We start from the raw sequence: 20,132 nt of genomic DNA on the forward strand, positions 1-20,132 counted from the left end.
TCATGTGTTATTAACTTGGTTAAGGTGATTGTTTTATAATTTGATAACAACGATAACCTACAGCAATTAAAACAATCTCTCTTGTCCCCTTTCTTGAAGACAGCCACAACCTGGCAATTGTTTCACAACGAATGTAAAGGCAATGCAACTAAAATTGATAACTGCTAAACCTATCACCATCCATAAAGGGGTTCGGGCTTGAATTAAAACCGAGAGATATAACAGGTCGAGTCAGAGGGTAACAAGTCATAGCCATATCCAGATATCTGGAATATTGCGACACAATATGTGTTAAAATTAATGTTTAAAATTTACAACTCATTCAGGATTTTGTTTTTCAATTTTGTAAGCCAAGGAAAAAAGAAGAAGAATCAAAGCAAAATTTGGGAACATACAGTTATTTATTATTATGGACCAATAACAAAGTATACAGCAGCAGATCTCAGCAATATTGGAGAATATGGAGCCTTACAGGACGACCACCAGCATATCATACATATTTTGTCATTCATGAACTGTGTCCGAAACCCCACGGATTTGTCGGCGCTCGAGAAGGTGAGACTGGCATAAAATATCGTGTCTGACTGCTGCGAGTCTTTCATGAAACTAAGCCGTTTACCACTATCCTTTCACACACACACACACACACACACACACACACACACACACACACACACACACACACACACACATACACACACACACACACATATATATATATATATATATATATATATATATATATATATATATATATATATATATATATATAAATATATATATAATGCAGGAGACTTAGCATGGTCAAATATCATTGTTGCTGGAAGCGTTCCTGGAAAACTGAAATTATGAAACCTGCAAATCCGGTTGGATGCTTATATATATATATATATATATATATATATATATATATATATATATATATATATATATATATATATATATATTGGCTAACGTTTTCGTATCACACAAAATATTATCAGTGGCTATAACATATAAGGAAGTCAATAAGTTTCACAGGGAACAGATTGGAAAATAGATTACATCTGCAGACACAGTAGTGGCACCACTGGACATAACGACTGGTGAATGCCTCATCAATTTAGTAATCAATGAATTTCGATGGAAAGTCGTTCATGGGGAATATAAATATCTTAAATGTTAAACACCTTGTATGAGAAACTGTTGTGCTAGGGCTTCATCCTAGCACTGTGGATCATTCTAGACATTACAATGAGTGAGTGGATGGCCACCATACTTAAAGTGTTCACTAACAGATTACTAAGGCCAATGATAAAAAGACTTCCCCGTGTGTTGAACGATACGATACTTCAGGTTATGTAAAGTGCTAAAGTTCAAATAAGTAAATCTCATTGACTTCTACTTAACTTTACTCAAATCGGGAAATAACTCTCTAAACTACTCAAACCACTCACTCAGCCAACCACTGACAGCATAGGCCCTTATACCCTTATAGCCATGACAGATACAAACTGGACATTCGTTCCCTTAACTATTGCTCAAACTGTCCTATTCGGCAATCAGGTAAACGCTTCCCCTATAAATAAGTCATATTTTACAACCCTCACCACTTGTTCCCTGATTTACTGTAACGTGTGCGGGTCACAGCGGAGTCACTCTTTCCCTACAAAGTCCAGCTACTCTTAGCGATTTCCCTCTGTATTGTTAAATGTATTTAACTGATAGGACATTCTTCTAGCCATACTTTCTCATAATGACATAAAAAATAATTTTCATATGTCAGACCAAGTCATGATCCCATACAGACTCCATCTACTTGAGGTTTATTAATACAAATTCTTCTTACTCTTCTATATGTTGAGGCTTATACAAAAAATGCATTCCAAGTCTTTAAGCTGCAATCACTCAAACATTTCATTGTAATAAGAAATACTTTATGTTATCACCGCGATACTGTTACACACTACGGGCTGTGAATCTTACTTACGTTGCTGTAGCTTAAAAATATCACTAAGGTTGGTGAAATTATACACCGTTAAGCCTGAGTAAGAGGACTAAATTTCACATTAAACCGTGGATCCAGTGTAGGCTCTAACAGCAGCCCTAACAGTCCTCCGCCTCATTCTTACTATTCACTGCCTGTTTCTCTGGTAAGTAGTCCTGGAGATAGACGAAATCAATAATCCAATATGGACGATCACATTCAGTGCCCCTGATGGTGCCACGTTGGCTACCACTGGTTGTTGTGAGTCTTATCTATTGCGAAGGTCGTGATCGTGTTTAACAATGGAATACAAAGCACCAAAAATTGCTGATAATAGAGAGAGAGAGAGAGAGAGAGAGGACAACAGACCTCTCATATAACAGTTGCTCCAGATGCTTTACCGTATACACTAGATTTATTCTAGCGCATCCGATATACTCATAATTTCACTCATGTCCAGGGTATAAAGTTGTTGAAGTCTTCTGTTGATAATCTCAGATTCTGAAAACAAATATACATCAAAGTGGAGCCATTAACACGTTATCTCTTGGTTAGTTACAAGAGAAATCCCTTCTAGTCCCCAGCGTGCCCCCACACAGTATTTATTACATACATTGTTAAACTGGTAAATAAATTATTTAGATGTCAGCGTAAACGAGGCGACGGAATCGGTTATTGTAGTAGATAACGCTAAGCGATCCTCTTGACAGATATTTCACCTGAGGTTATAGAAGTAACTTACTGATCCTGCGACAATGAAAGCCATTCATATATTAAGTCAATTTAGTCAAGAACGGAGCGAATCTTTGATGAACGCTGAATGATTGGATAAAAAAGACAATGATGCTTTGTTTGATTATTAAGCAGTATCATTCACCAGTAACATGATCTTTCACGTTGAATAAAACATCACAATGAATTTTCTCCTTGTATACTGGAACTCTACATCCGTTCCTGTATCTTATGTTTCAGTCTCATCAAATTCATTACTGGAACATGGTCAGGCCCACTGTCTACCCCTTAAATCTACCTTCCCTACAGCAGTGCATACCACCTGTCTTTCCCTATAATAATGTTCAACATGTCTTCCCCAGAACAAAACATATCATCTGACTTTACCCACAACAGTGAACGTTTGAGCTTGTATGATATCCTTAACAATTCTTCCCTGTATATATTCTGTATAACTTCTGCTTCGTCTGTCATCATTACCATAATTTCAATTTCCGGGTATTGCTTCAAGGGGTTTTCTCGTTGCCAATACTACAGTAGTCTCTTTAAATTCACTTATATAACATGTAAAATTGTCTTAACATCGATCTTGTTTACATAGTTGTTTTCAGTTCAGTAGATGAGGTTATCTGGTGTATGATTGACCTCGTATGTATGCAATAACAAGAGAGAAAGTTGTATGTGTATGCTTGTTTTTTCCTTGTATCTTGTTGTCTGGTATGTACAATTTCACTGTGAATAAACGCATGAGAGTTATATACATGAATTAATATATTAGGTTAGGGAAAGGTCTCAATATATAGCAAAAATATTTGATCGTTTAGATGGTAATCAATAAGGGACAAGAACAGCAAGATGTTGTTACTTAAGTCAAAAGAAAGCAGTAAGGAATATTCTAGGTGTAGACAGTGTGAAAGTGGTCGAGTAACAAAACGCAATGAAATTTTTGCTGAATTAGCTTTTTTATATATATATTTTTTTAATAAAAGCATCGTGGGTCTTAATTGATTTTAGTATAAATTGTCAAGGGGATAAAAAATCGATCTTCCAAGGATTAATTTGCATTTACAAAGATTTGCCGTAATTAACAAGGAAAAAAACAAAAACATTCGTTCCTTAGCTTTCAACTCAAGAGGAAAATTACCCCTCTAAGTAATGCTCTTTTGGTCCTGGATTTTCGTGGTGCATAAATTATTCTAAAAACTGAACTGCAATAAAGATTCGCTCCAACTTAGATTGACTAATGGACAGACTGTAAAGCCGGGACCAGTCTTAAGTGTCTCAATGCACAGCGTTCAATTACTTTATTTAGTAAACACCACAACGCGTAAGATATGTCATGTAGTAAAGAATGCCACTGACAACAATGAAGATAAATAAAATGTTGTATTAGTAACTTCATGCCGATTATATCATTCATAAATTTCTTTTTCTTCATTGTTCTCAGTGATTAAGAACTACTAACCGGTTTATAAAATGTAGAGGTAAATAATATAAGCATAAGCAGCTTCGTCAAGTAAAACGAGTAATGATGCTTTACAATACATCATCCATGTGTTTGTCACTCCATAAACCTTTCACATTATCGACTTCGTTTAAAAACAAATTAACTCAGTGTGTTAATGATCCTTCTTTTTAATTGTGTCGAGTATCAGGATACTTGATTCGAGATGGTTGCTTTTAATTTAAACAATACAAACTTTATATATTTCCTTATCAGAATAATCGTGTTCATTGTCTATGAAACTTTGTAGGAAAGTTCCACTCTCTGACTGACGTTCGCATTTACCATCGCAAATGGACGTCAAGAACTGGTGGGCGTCTTGTTATGGCAAAAGAGAGTGTTTTACGTGACGTCACGTCTGAGTCCATTATTGGGATTTTCCTAAGCTCTCTCTAAAAATCAGATTTTTCATTAAAACTATGAAATAAGATATTTTCTTTTCTATTCTCACTCCCCAACATCCTGAATCCTCACCATCATTGCCTACAACAATCCTCAGTCCCCCATCCCAATCCTCACTTCCATTCAACCATCTTTACTACCCACCATCCTCATTCCCTATCGTCTTAACTCCCACTATCCTCCTTCGCATCATCTTCACTCTCAGTCCTCACTACCTCACAGTGTGTTGAGCAACATTTTGCTGCCAGTAAGTACAGGTTGGCCATGATTAAGTGTCACAGGAGAGCCCCATATATTGTCCGTGAAAGAAGCAGGATACAGGGTAAACAGGCGGCAAGAACTGAGCAAAAAACTCGATAGAAAACGCAAGAGGTGTGAAATAGAATCTTGGTGACGTCGGGAAGTGAAGGGTAAAATATGATGGATGGCTAGTGATTTTATTTCTACCATGAGCGATAAGCTGGAGGGGCGGGTGATGTTGCGTTTTGCCGCTCGAGGATCTTGTGTTCGGGATTCAGTAATCAAACTTTTTTTGACCTTCATGTATTTTTCCGTGACCTTGATCTTTCATTTTTATCCGTGAATTTAACGCTTGACTTCCAATCTATATAATAAAATTGACCATCTACCGGTTGCGTTTATGAGTATAAATTATATATGTTTACAATTTCTGAAGAACTACGATAACATTTTCGCTGATTTTGTTGATAGTACAGTATTTTAAGACTTTATTTGCATCGTAGTAACTTATTACATCACAAACAATTATACAAAATTAATATTAAGAAGGACAACAAAGGACTAATATTTATAAACCAATTCGCCTTTACCAATTACCAGATAGTATATATGATTACAAAATATGACATCATCTTTTACAGTAAGCGAATCCTTTTATCCTCGTCTTATGGAAGGTTCAGTGTCAGACTCTCTCTCAGGTCAAGAGAAGGGCAGATGGACTGAGCTGTCAACCTAGTGTGAGTTGTTGCAGTGGACCGTGGGGGTCGAGGGAGGCGGAGAGCGTTACCTCATAACACCTCTCCTGTCTTTATAACCTCCTTCCACGTCACCTCCTCACCTTACTAGCGCCATCTTTCTTCCACACAACGGACCATTGTCCCATAACCGCCTTCCTGTCCTTGACCTCTACTACCACAACTCCACTACCTCTCTACGACCTCTTCTACTACAACCAGTCTACCTCCCCATGACCTTTACTACCACAACTCCACTACCTCTCTACGACCTCTTCTACTACAACCAGTCTACCTCCCCATGACCTTTACTACCACAACTCCACTACCTCTCTACGACCTCTTCTACTACAACCAGTCTACCTCCCCACGACCTTTACTACTCCACTCTCTACGACCTCTTCTACTACAAACCTCCTACCTACGAACTACCACAACTCCACTACCTCTCTACGACCTCTTCTACTACAACCACTCTACCTCCCCACGACCACTACCACAACTCCACTACCTCTCTACGACCTCTTCTACTCTACCTACCACAACTCCACTACCTCTCTACGACCTCTTCTACTACAACCAGTCTACCTCCCCATGACCTTTACTACCACAACTCCACTACCTCTCTACGACCTCTTCTACTACAACCAGTCTACCTCCCCACGACCTTTACTACCACAACTCCACTACCTCTCTACGACCTCTTCTACTACAACCACTCTACCTCCCCATGACCTCTATTACCCCAATTATATGGACTCTCGTGAATTCCATTGACTTCAGCCATTTCCCACAGCGTCCAACTACCTGTATTGTATATATTCATACCGCATATACACGAGATGTGTATGTACCTAAGTCCATATATATATATATATATATATATATATATATATATATATATATATATATATATATATATATATATATATATATATATATATATATATATATATATGTGTGTGTGTGTGTGTGTGTGTGTGTGTGTATGAAAACTATCTCTCGTCATTTTTCATTTTTAAATTTACTCCCAAATTTGTTATAGGAATGTAATATTCAATGTGCAAATATTATTATTTTAGATTGGAGTGTAATGGTACACCACTGAGGGGGATATACTGTACTGTAGCTGTCAACATTTTTTTCCTATTAGCGGGCGTGTGTGCGTGGTGATATATGTACGATTACCTATTAGTGTCAGAGTATTTATTATATGCCTATGTTTATGTTCAATTGTGCGGCTTGCATGTACTCTATAATCTTACTGTTGCGTGATAATGTGTGTGTGTGTGAGTGTGTGTTGTAACAGGTGATGTAGGAAAGGAAATTACCCATTCGTCTCCAGCCTCGCCTCTCCTTGCTCTGTATTTAACCAGGTATTTAGTAAACTGTCATCCTTAAATGTTTCCTTTACTCTGTGTGTGTGTGTGTGTGTGTGTGTGTGTGTGTGTGTGTGTGTGTGTGCCTACAATACTTTCGATCATCTGGTCAAGTTTATTTGTTGGGACATGTGTGTGTGTATAGAAGGTAAAATGTCCTAGAAGTTAAGCTCTTAGAAAATCCAAAATATTGAGCGTCTTTCATTTGAAATCCAAGATAATGTACAAATCGATAATTCTATTGGACATGTATGAATCTTTCGAATAAAATAATAATTCAGCCTAAGTGAAACATTTCTATCGTATGAAAAATGAGAGTGACTCCACATCCTTTCCCTCGATGTGGTGATTTTATCCTGAGAAATTAAATTGATACAGTAAGTAAAGTTCATCCCAGAATATTCAGTCCTTTCCCCTACTAAGTGTACCTATGGGGCTAGGAACAATTACCAAATAATGAGCTTAATTGGTGTAAGGTGGCTCACAGTAACCAAGAGACTACATTGTGGATACTTTCAGAGTAGAGTCAACAAACGTATCTAGAACTATCGCGTCGAAGGAGATACTTAAGTGGTCATATTACCTTTACAATGCATAAGTGAAATGATCATCATCTTTCTTTGCCTATTTCCGTTTATTAGTGGTCGTTATAGTCATCTTTAAACACTGCCCCAGCCTGTGAATCCTCAGAAATTTATATTGCGTCTTTTTTTACGACAATGTAGAAGAATATGTAAATAAGAAGTCATAATCTGCGCTCAAGGATCCAACACTCTCATGTAAGTATTCCAGAGTGACGTGGCATAAAATCAGACCTGTTTTTTCCCACTATTGCTTCAGATCTTTAGCCTTGTAGTCAGTAAGAGGCTTGGTCCTCCTCACACCACCTATTGTTATGATACAGCTGCCAACATACAAAGGGTCCCGCCCCGTCTGACCCATATACTACAGGGTAATAAGCTGTCAGACGGGAGACACTGGTGGCCTTTGTTGACTTAAGCTGGAGTAAAGTGCCCCCGCCCGAACTTAAAAAGGCTACAGGGCTTAGCAGCTGCTGTAACATATACTTTTCTTGGTGATGTTAGCGTCCCTGTTGCTGTCGGTCCGCTGTTGCTGTTGCCACTCTTGAGTTTTCTTGGTGGTGCTGTTGGTGATGTCCCTACCGTCGATACTGCTGCTGTTGCTACTCTCCTCATCGATGATGTTATTGCTGTTGCTACTGTTGTTACTGGAGATGTTGTTGTTGCTGCTGTTCTTACTGGAGATGTTGCTGTTGCTACTGTTGTTACTGGAGATGTTGCTGTTGCTGCTGTTGTTACTGGAGATGTTGCTGTTGCTGCTGTTGTTACTGGAGATGTTGCTGTTGCTGCTGTTCTTACTGGAGATGTTGCTGTTGCTGCTGTTTTAGTTTGCTTGATATTGCTAATGCTTGAACTACTGCTGCGGTCGATGCTACTGGCGTTAATGCTGTTGTTATCAAATTCTCATTTTTGCTGCTGCTGTCAGTGCTGTTGTTACGAATCATAACACAGGTGTGCCTCATTAAGTAAAGACAAGGAGAAGTAACACCTAACATGACTCACACTAAGAAATACTTTAAATACACCAACATTTAGTACTTCATAAGGAGTTCCAGCTTACAAGAATACCACAGAAGCAACATTCAGCGGTGGTAAACATGCCGAAAACTGCTTCTACGCTCGATTTAGTGTTAATTACAAACCTTCAATTACCAATCCCTTCAAATAATGTTATTGTGACAAAAAAAAGGAAGAGAAATATAACCTGACATCTGGAGGGGAGAACAGGAAGAGAATTTGGAGTACGAAAGGAGCGAGAATAACTTTATGGAGTGAGAGGAAAAATAAAAAGGAACAGAATAAGAGAGGAGCTGTGGTGCGGAAAATGATGGATGATGAGACGAGAATATGAGACACTGTAAAAAAAAAAAGAAAGAGGAAAGCACAGGAGTGAAGGGTGGAAAGCATGGAAGGGTAGAAAAGTGGGTGACGGAAGAGAGCGAGAGGAGGTAAGGTCTAGAGGCTGATTATTCTGGGGAGGCTGAGGAGATTATTATTCTCCCCAGTGAAGTCAGAATGATGATAAAAAACTTCCTCCTTCAATATCACTAAGATCAAAATCCATTGATCTATTTAATCAACTCTTTAGTTCAACCTTAATATTATTCTATCCGTTAAATGTATCTAAGTGAATTTATGGTCTCTCACGATTTATTACTTTAGACTAAATATAAAGTCTTCAACTCTCTTGGATTTATCTTTTCAACTTCATATGAACTACCTCCGCCTTACCCCCCCCCCCATGCCATGAGATAAATGAATCACCCGCTGTTTAATCTAGGATAATTCATCTACTCTGTGGTGTTGTTTAATCTTGTAATTATTGTGGCTCTTTGTCTCTTCTCATCGACCTCTTCTGGCCATAAACACAACACCATCCTTAAGCTACTCTACAGAACTCATGTACTATATAATGTGTTAGGTAATAGCTGGCGTTAGTCAAGACCAAGGTATGGAACATTATAAAAGAGGGGATAACCAGATAAGGTCTCAGAGCGGTGTTAATAGTGAAAAGTATCTGATATGAGTAATTAACCTCAAGAATGACTATCAAAACCTCCAAGAAACTCACAAATGTATGCCAGATCTTGAGAGATAAAATTCAGACATTATAAGTATTTTACTACTGAGGATCATCGAGAAAATGTCAGTCATAGAGTGAAGAGAAAGACGAAATTTTTTGAGATCTGTTATGCGAACTCTGCAAATAATTACATAGCTATAAAGAACAAGGTGTTGCGGTATTTTCAACACCTTAGGTCTATAATATTTATGTAGGTGTTAAATCGTGCAGTAAACATTAAGTATTAAGAATTAATAAATATACGATACAGATATTTCGTTCCAATTTAAAGTTCAACAGGATTCCATTAACAGATTCAATTTTGTGTGTAAAGTTTAATCTTAAGTAATTATAGAAAAAAGTATATAATTACACGGAGAAGTTATACACGAGTTCCACCAATCACGCTTTTTCCAAGACTCACACTAATTACACTTGTTATACGTGTCGTGCCACTCACAACCTAACACTTATAGACCTTAACACCTGACACCTTAGATCCAGGACACAAGTGACAGAGAACCAAGCCTTCCCAGCTCTCGTGTGAAGATTATCTATGATGCATATAACAACACAGAGAAGCGAGAGAGAGCAGGAGTAACTTAGTTAAGGTGATTATGGAAAGCCTCGTGTTTGATCAATTACAGCGCCAACACCTGTGTACATAGTGAGAGGCAGCCCAGGTGTATTACTAGTAATTCGATGAGGACACACACACACACACACAATTACTACTTTGCTGTCACTCGGAATCGAGCATGACGATCATCCAGCCATGATACAATGATATGAGGTATTAGGAATGTCACCTAGGTTAGTGAGTTTTGGGGTGACTAAGAGACCCATACAGAACCCGCAGCGCGGTTCACATTCGTTGCACATGTGGAGGGCTCCATCTACTGGGGCGGCGGTGGCAACGTCTTTTCAACGTTGGCGCTCACACACACACTGAAACACACTCATATCCACACACACGGAAACACAAAAACTCCTACAGTCGTAACTATAAGCTATTGACATCTCGTCCCATAAAACACGCTTCAGATGGACGCTGCAACGGAGAACATAAAGTGCTTTATTGCTCCTGAATAAGTGAAATGGATCACCTTAATGTCAATTCGCTTCACTTCTGTAGGTTTAAGGGTCGTTCAGAGACATAAATACCTCCTGCGACATGTATTTTCGCTCTGTATATTATTTTTTTTAATCATCCATCACATTAACGATGTTAGCGACGACCCTCGATACTTATGAATAGTCAATATTTAACCATGTAAATCATTACTGCTTTTGTAACCTTAGAAATTAAGGTAGACTTATGGCTGAAAGTATGGAAAAAGATATAGAAATAAGATGCCTTTTTCCCATTCTACTAATGTTCCTACTCCTCGGGATTATTTCTCCTCACCGTCTGTTATTCACTCATACCCACTTCTCTCTATCTTCTTCTAAGTGACTCCTACCCGTCTATATGTTTTCATTAACTCACGTAACTATTAAGATATATAGGGACCCCATCAAGAGATATTAAAACGTGTTGATTGGTAATTTATCGCAACGTTCTGGTGTGATGTAGGACATTTATTATCACTTTTATTTCTCATTCCTGTTTATTGTTTTTAGATTTTTTTATCTTTATCATGATCGTTGTTATTATTATTATTATTATTATTAAACTCACACGCATACAGACATAGAGAGATAGAATAACCCAGAATCTCGATATTATATGATTAAAATTAAACAGTTTATAAGAAGAATGAAAATAATTACGGATATTTACATCAAAACAATATATATTATTAAGTTATCAAGTTACATATGTTAATGAAAAAGCTGTGTCTAATAATGTCTATACATTTTCATAACTCTTCTTTCTTATCGGTATTTGTGTTTGTACTCTCTTCTATAATAATAACTTTGGAAGGGTATCACTGTTTTATCATTCGCCTAATTATCGCTCAACCTGATTCGCACTACAGTTAAAACTGAAATATGAGTTTTATATGAACCACTTCTGAACTCCAGTTGTTTTCTTCACTATTTGTCTCAGTTTCCTTACCAGTTTCCTTTCAAAATCAACATTGGTTCTCTCATATCATACTCTTTATAACCTTTCTCATTCATACACCACAGATCAACTCCAACAGCTGCAATCCAAAAGAGAGGCGAGTAATAAATCTCTATCTTCCTTATCTTTTATGTCTCCTTATCTTTCCATTTTGGTGGTTACTGTTCCCTCCGTCACTTTTGGTGGTGTCTCTACTGCCATAAAACGCACTTTAAACAGCTTCTTGCACCATTTAGCTGCTCGTATCATTTACACAGAGTTCATCCTTTCCCGCTGCCTCCTCGCTCGTCATTCTCTGATATGCTGTTTCTCTATTTCGCTTATTTATCTTACTGCTGTTTTTAGTCCCTCCTTTATATCTCTCTTAGGTATGTGTGTTTGGTATCACTATCGCCTTTTATGGATCCATCATGTCTTTGAAACATTTCTTCCACATTCCTGACACCTTATTCAGTACTGTTACTATTATCTCCTCATTCCATGTTCTTTCTTGATGATGTTTGGATTCTTCTCTCCTTTTCCTCATCACTAGCCAGCATGACATTCATCTTCCTCAGTCTTTTCATATAGTTCTCTCCGCTTCTCATTTCCTCATCTCTCTCTTCCCCCTTTATCCCTAGCTTCTTTATTTTCCTTTATCGTGAGTTCTGCCTCCTTAGCCTAACATCCCTTTTCTTGGTTCTCCATCTAATGGATTTCCCAGATTTTAGGTCAAGTATCTCCTCAACTGTGTATACAAATCCTTTCCTGAGAGCTGCTTAACACCTCTTCCCTTTCAGTCTATCCTCGTCTGATCCACCAGCTTTCTCCTAACTTCCTTACTATACTTCTTCCTCTCCACCACGTAATTATCCTCCTCCTAATCGTTTTTCTACTTTCCCTTTCCAATCATCAACTCAATCACCAGTAGCATAAGCAGAAAGAAATACACAGTGTTCCCCTGCGACCGTTTACCCTCACTCACCCTACACTACTGACCGCTCTGAACAATCAAAATATCAACATCGGTTCTTTCGTTCTCATTTCTTTGAGTCATCTCGTGTGGTTCCTGTTGTTGGAAAAATGGAGTGTCACTGACCAGATGTTTATTGACAGTATTTCTGCCAGATTCTCCGTTTCTCTGTGCCTTAGTGTCCCAGCGACCCAGTCCATACATTCCCACTGACATACCCTGTTCATTAGGGGTCCTCCTGCTTTACACATTTCAGCTGGGAGTCCATCAGGTCATGTGGCTTTGTTATTCTTCATCTGATTGATGGCAGAAGCTACCTCGTCCATCTCTCTCTTTCACATGCACGCACGCACGCACACACGCGCACGCACACTAAAAAACAACATAAAAAGCAAGACCACCAACCAGGCGAAACAAAGGAGGAAGATGTTTTCAACTTACTAATTGCCACTCTGCGTTAAATGTGTCCTACCCCTGACGCCATTTCACCATCGCCACTTATACCCACTGAGTGAGAGAAATATTGTTTAATTATCATATCTCACTTCTTGGCGGCATCATATCATCCAATTGAATGAATGAACCAACTCACTTTTTTACTTGCTTAGTAGCACTCTATCCTCACACTGATTCAGTGAATTAACTCAACTTACTACTCAGCAGCTTTACGTCCTCACATTGACTATTTTGTTTGGTTTCGAATGTAGTATTGGACGAAGTAATTAATAGTAGCAACACCCAAAGAGAATGTTTTCACTACGCTTGACATTCAAATAGAAGTTGCCGTGCACTTCTTAACAAGAGAAGTCTGTATAGAGAACTGAAAAGCTTCGGGTTATATGTAGAAGGAAAGACACGTGTAAGAGATCATCCTAGTGTTACGAAGTGAGAGGAATGAAGGGTAAGAGATGAAAAGGTGGTACCTGTTAGCATGAGTGGTGCCTCAACAGTGTTCATACCAAGCAGTGGAGTAATGTGTAGTGTGTTTGGGTTGACGTGGGTGAGGGGCGGTGGTTTGAACTGCATCTGGATGTTAATCATAAAACTAACAGCAGGATTGTGGAGAGCAGGATGCTGGGTACAGAAGATGGATGAATGTAAAAGCGGAAGCTCGAAAATGTTTAGGTTTGACAGACCTAAAGAAGGACCGGCATGTTTAAGGGATAACCAAACTGAAATTAAATTCCTCCACGTTTCGCTCGTCAATGAGAGGAACGAAAATAGCTTAGACACAGGAACGAACACATAAGCGGATGACCAAAGCAATAATCTCCTCATTAGCGTGGGGACATTAATTAGTGCACCTCTTAGCCGTGCTTTGATACACCCACAGGTAACCGAAGTCCCAACAGTTATAAAATATATAATAACCTTTGATATCACCTTTACCCGATTTTTATTAAAAATTACATTTGGTCAATTCCACAATTGTCCTGAAAATCATGATGTGGATGTTAGATCAAGAACGTACATATATATATGCTGATAACCACAAGGAAAGAAGAAAACACGAAGTTCCCAAGCGCTTTCGTGTAATTCACATCTTCAGGGGTGAGTACAGTACAGACTCACCACTGAAGACGTGAATTACACGAAAGTGCTTGGGAAGTTCGTGTTTTCTTCTTTCCTTGTGGTTATCAGCATATACCTGGATCACGCGCACCTACAGGGATTTACTTGCATATATATATATATATATATATATATATATATATATATATATATATATATATATATATATATATATATATATATATATATATATATATATATATATATATATGCAGTCCATTGCCAATCTTAGCTCTAAATATTTGGGTAAGATCGGATCGTAATTATTTACACAACAGTACCCCGAATTGAAGTGATCCATTAACAAAGGTCAAGGAAGAAGGTGGTATTGGAGAAGGGGGATCCCTTAATTTATGAAAATATTCCAACAATCAATTGATAATTGTGGATAACCCCTGACACAAGATTATCAAAAACTTACAATCGCTCGTTACCCCAAAAACTTACAATAGCTCATTTCGACTTGCCAATAAGCTGAATTACTTTCGCAAAACTCAGATAACATGAAAACATGAACGTTAGAGTCCAAGGACTGTGACCTTTTAGGAATTTTTTAATGTGAAATTTTGGAAGCTAGAGTGGAAAACTTCCTTTGACCTTTGACTCTGACTTGGCGTATTCCGTAAAGGAAGACAGTGGGATTTATAGTGGCAACTGGATATACTGTAGGCCATTTCTTACATTATTAAAAATTGGTGATGATTAATGAATAATATTGGATGTTTCCTACTATGAGGTGACAGTCATTCATGAAGTATAACGTAAATCTTTGTTTGATGTTGTTCATTATAGAAATTAATCTGTATTATCGAGTAGACAATTTTTTACTACAATTAGCCAGATGTTGGTTCACCCAGGGAATGTCTGACCACAAACAAGTTCACCCAATTGTTTTCTTCTTCACTGCTCAGTGCACATGGAGAAAACTCACTCCCTACTCCAATCGAGAATCAAACCAGTGGCTATTCACACTTGGGAACTGTAATAAAGTTATGCTACACTTGTACACTTGAGCCCATGAGTTCTATCTTGTTATGTGTGTATGTACATATGTTATGTTTCTTATCATTGTTTTGTTTTGTTTGGGGTTATATTATATTAGAAATATCCATTGTTCCCTTCACTTACTAATATATTCTTTTGTTCTCTTCCAGATGCCATACAACCCTTGGTCAGTTATATGAACAATAAACCCTAGAAAAAGGTCGACTCTAGTCTTCTTTCACCACAAGAGACGTGTTCTCAATCACTGAGCTACGGAGCTAAACACACATGCGTGATCCGTGGTGCTTCAGTGTTGAGGAAATTAGTGTCAGCCGGAGGACATGCAACACTTGGACAAATATATTTCTCTTTTTCATACACACACACACACACACACACACACACACACACACACACACACACACACACACTCCACATATCAAGAAGCGCTCAACACACTGACCCTTTCGACTCTCACTGACCATCACCACGACCTCATCTGCAAATTTGGTAAGAAGCTTCTACACCATCCTCGACACCGGCTCCTACTACCACCTGAGATCCCTAGCCGAGAATTGCTGTTCGACACCACAACCGCATCCAGCCCATACGTGCACGAACTGATCGCTATAAGAACAGCCCAGTCCCAACCATTGTAAAAATTATCAATAACTTGTAATAGACCAGTGTATTCACTCCCAGTAAACACTACTCCTTGCACTGTCACTATGTTGAAATGCACTGTAGTTTGAGCTTTTCCGCATCTAGTTATTATATATCTTATTTATATCACTTATGTTACTTGTATATTATTTGTAATTCGAAACCCATTCCCCAAACATGTAACTGTATATTTTCAGCCTTCTGGCTGCCAAGTTCTTTCAATAAACCGTTAATTATTATTATTATTATTATTATTATTATTACACGGGCGCGTTACATTAAACAGGTTAACAGTAAGTCAACAGCACGTGATGTCTGGCGTTCAGCGAACCATCAGGCTGATGGAGCGGATTTGGTCTTGTCATGGTGAAGGGATTCGCTGGACTCCACCTTCAGAAACTCAGTACTTACAGAAACTCTTGTTTATCTCCCCCAGTCGCTATGTTTTCTCTAAGAGTCACGATACCTTAATCATTAAGAATTCCTGAATGTTTACACTTACAGAGCTGTTGAATTCTCAGAGATCTGTGCGAAATAGTACACGAAACCTAATATTGATCAGTAAAATATCTCAAATACTTTTTTTCTTTTTTTGTATGTGTGTGTGTGTGTGTGTGTGTGTGTGTGTGTGTGTGTGTGTCTGCCTGCCTTTTCTCCACAGGGTGGTGTAATGCGTCTAATATGGCAGCATTATGTTAGTGTTAAGGTGCAAGCACTGCTTGCTTCTTCTCGCTTTCAGCTACCGCCTCTGTCTAGCCCTCATGATGAACAGGGAAGCAGCCTTGCATAACTCTTCCCCTGCCAGTACACAGCCTCCTCACCATCAAGACTCCTACAGTGCCTCCTCGTGGCAACATATGGTAATTGGGTGCCTTGCGGCCCCAGGCTAGACCAGCAGGGGATCTCGGGGCAGTAGTGGACCCAAGAGGTACGGCGCATAGCCCCACTGGCATGTGGACATGTCCTGGCACCTACCATCCACTGACCCGTTGTTTGTTAATTAACTTTGATAGATATAATAAGGCTACAGGAGTAAACCACAAACGAAAAATATGCGGTGGAGCCCCGCATGAGGCAGACATACCTTACGGAGCTCCAGTAAGACTGATGGAATAGACAGAAGAGGTGACCAACACAGGAACCCAACGACTACACCAGCAGATGAAGGCAATGCGATATGGACAGGATACTAAGGTGAAACCCAACAAACTAGGCCATCGGCAGTCCATTGCATTTCTACCTCTCCCCAATTGTAGCAGTTGCCTCCACTACTAGATCAGAAAAAGGGAGAGTCAAGATGTGTGGTTGCAGCCTGCGCTCCTGCCTCACCACATAAATCTACTCACACACATCCATCATCCTGCTCATCATACTTTCCATATCATCAGAACCCCTAAACCCCCAAAAGTCTTATGGCGACAGACAAGTGGTGTGGGGATAGACAGAGATGACTGCCAGGAGTTTTTAGTCACAACTCTGTACATGGGTGCCATAGATAATAGGATCACTTATGCACTGGAATCTAAGCAGCAGTGCAATCCGTTTCTGTTTGTGACTGAGCAGCCATTTCCAAGAGCCACTCTGCTCACCCCACATGGGGAGGGGCTAGAAAGAGTATCCTAAACATAGCCTGCCTAAAAAAAACAACCTGACTGAGCAACTGCACCCAGTAAGGTCATCGTAATGCGGTTGAAAACATAACTACAGATCAAAGCAAACACGAATTATACAATCTCTCATGGTCACAACATGGAATGTCAGGACCCTACTGGATACCGGCCCCTGTGGCAAAAGAGCTGTATAAATACAACGTCAACATAGCAGCTATTAATGAGTCCCAACTCCCAGACGAAGGTCGACTCACGGAACAGGGGTCCGTCTATACTTTCTTCTGGAAGGGTTAGCCTACTGTGGAGAGAAACCGCATTTGTGAAGTTGGCTTTGCCATTCGTCAATCCATCCTACACAGGCTAACTGAAATGCCTGTTGGGGTCAATGGGCCTTATGACACTCCAAGTCCCACTGAATTACTCACATCATACCTTCATCATCAGTGAGCAAATGTAATCCCAATGGCCCACTCCTCCTTAGAAAGTGTACTGAACACCTCTCAATGTGCAATTATGGTTGACGTCGCATTTGTAAAAAAGTTTATAAACCCCTTAATTAAATTTTCTGGCAAAAAAAAAAATATTAATTAAACAAGACTAGCCAGTAATAATGTCAAAAAGACGCCGAAAATAGTAATGTAAATGATAATATTATTAGTTGTATGGTACATAAAAAGTACATGTATGTTAATTCATCTAAAAACAATTGTGTTGCACTGAAATAAATTCACGACCCTTACATTTATCAGAAATAAACTTAACATTTAAATTAAACAGAACAATATTGCACGTGTACATTATCTTCGTCTGAAACTAAAGTTTCCTTGTGATGTATTGAAATACATTTGTATTTTATCTGGACCTTAAAAACATAACTTATGTTGCACTGAATAGAAGATGTGAACTTTAACTTCATCAAAAATAAACTTTACAGAAGTGAACTGTATTAAATACACATGTACTTCATCTGCTCCTGAGAAAACTGCATTTGTATTGTACTAAAACACATGAACCTCATCTTCTTTAAAAAACAAACAATATAGTACTTCCATAAATGACATTCTAGGTGTTAATTATACTTTTAACAAAACCTAGCCACTGTAATCAAACCTAAACTAACCTGACTTTAAAACTAACACTGCTACAAGCCTTAATTTATCTCAGTACCTCATGTTAGCACTGCACGGTTTCTAATACTGATAGGGCAACAGTGTTAGTAAGATGTATGCAATAAAAAATATAAAATAAAATATGCTCCCGGTTAAAGCAAGGCTCAGTATTCAAAATCTATCCACACTTTATAAAATTACGAATGATGTCAGTGCGTTTATTCATTTAATTTATGCCAAAGTAATGTTAAATATTGTATTGGTGAATTTTAAATGCCTGGGTCTAGTTATAACTCTGAATGTGCATATTTCAGAACAGCATAATCTTAAAATTATATCTTACATATCTAAACTGCACCCTTAAGAATACTGTATAACATCCTAGATCTTTAAAATTGACACCATGTGTACTTACCTTATCCTGTTGTTTCATCCTGTAAAGAAACAAACCAGGGTTAGATATAAGGATTTATCGAACCTAATAAATAAACACTTGCAATATTTTTTTGAGGCTACTGCTCTGATAAAAATAAATCACTAAGGACTTAGGTCAATTAATCCCTCAAGCCCTTTTTGGGTCCCAAATCCCTTCATAATTCTTGAAAATGTTAGAAAAATCACTGACAAGTTTTTTTAGATATGGTTCTTCATTTGTTACTTCTAGTAAACTGTCTCTAGGGTGGCAAAGGTCACATCATTTGAACTAATGTTTTTAAATGATGTGACATTTGCCACCCTACATCATTGGTTAGCTGAGCAAATTACGGATTGGACCAACCAATGACAACTCAGGAATCTACAGACCTCCCAAATGGGGAACACAGCATCTCTTCGCGAAACCGGGAAATTTGAATCATGGCATGCCTTGGCTTGTCGAGGTATAACGGATGTGAACCAGACGAGTTTAAATAACATCTTACTCGTACAACAAAAATCACAAAAGCGAACTTAACTTCTATACTAAGCCTGTAGAGTGGCCCGTTTTAACCCAAAGATTGTATACGGAAGATAGGAAAGTGGCTGCCCTAAGTACAGCATAAAATGTGATGTCGAACAGTGATGTCATCTATCGAGCTTCCATAAGCGTATTCTTGCTAGATAATTCAAGATATTTAATCACGTACTGTAGTCTGTACCACAATATACATTTTGAAGTACTGTACATACAGTACAATATTATGTTCGATATGTTAATCAGCTGTGTTCAATACCATGGGAAAACTATTCAAATACTGTACGTCTTAGGTTATTTTTCACACCTTTCCTTATATTACATAATTATTAGAGTCTACATTATGCATACGAGTACATATCTACCGTCACTATATTGTGTTTTTTCTTTCTTATTCAAGTATAAATTTCAAACATGTCCATGTTGATATTACGAGTATCTCTTTCCATTCTATTGACATAGTTGTATATGACGCAATGGTAGCAATTGTTAGGGTGATGTATGGAGTTATCACCAGGGTGGATATAGAGCCTTAAAGTGGTGCAAATCTTTCCATGTCAACCATCATCAAATTATGACAAACACCCTACTTCGTTCAAACTACTATAAATTTATCAAA

This window comes from Homarus americanus, unplaced genomic scaffold, assembly GCF_018991925.1.
Source record: "Homarus americanus isolate GMGI-L3 unplaced genomic scaffold, GMGI_Hamer_2.0 scaffold11022, whole genome shotgun sequence".
Taxonomy (NCBI): Eukaryota; Metazoa; Arthropoda; class Malacostraca; order Decapoda; family Nephropidae; genus Homarus; species Homarus americanus.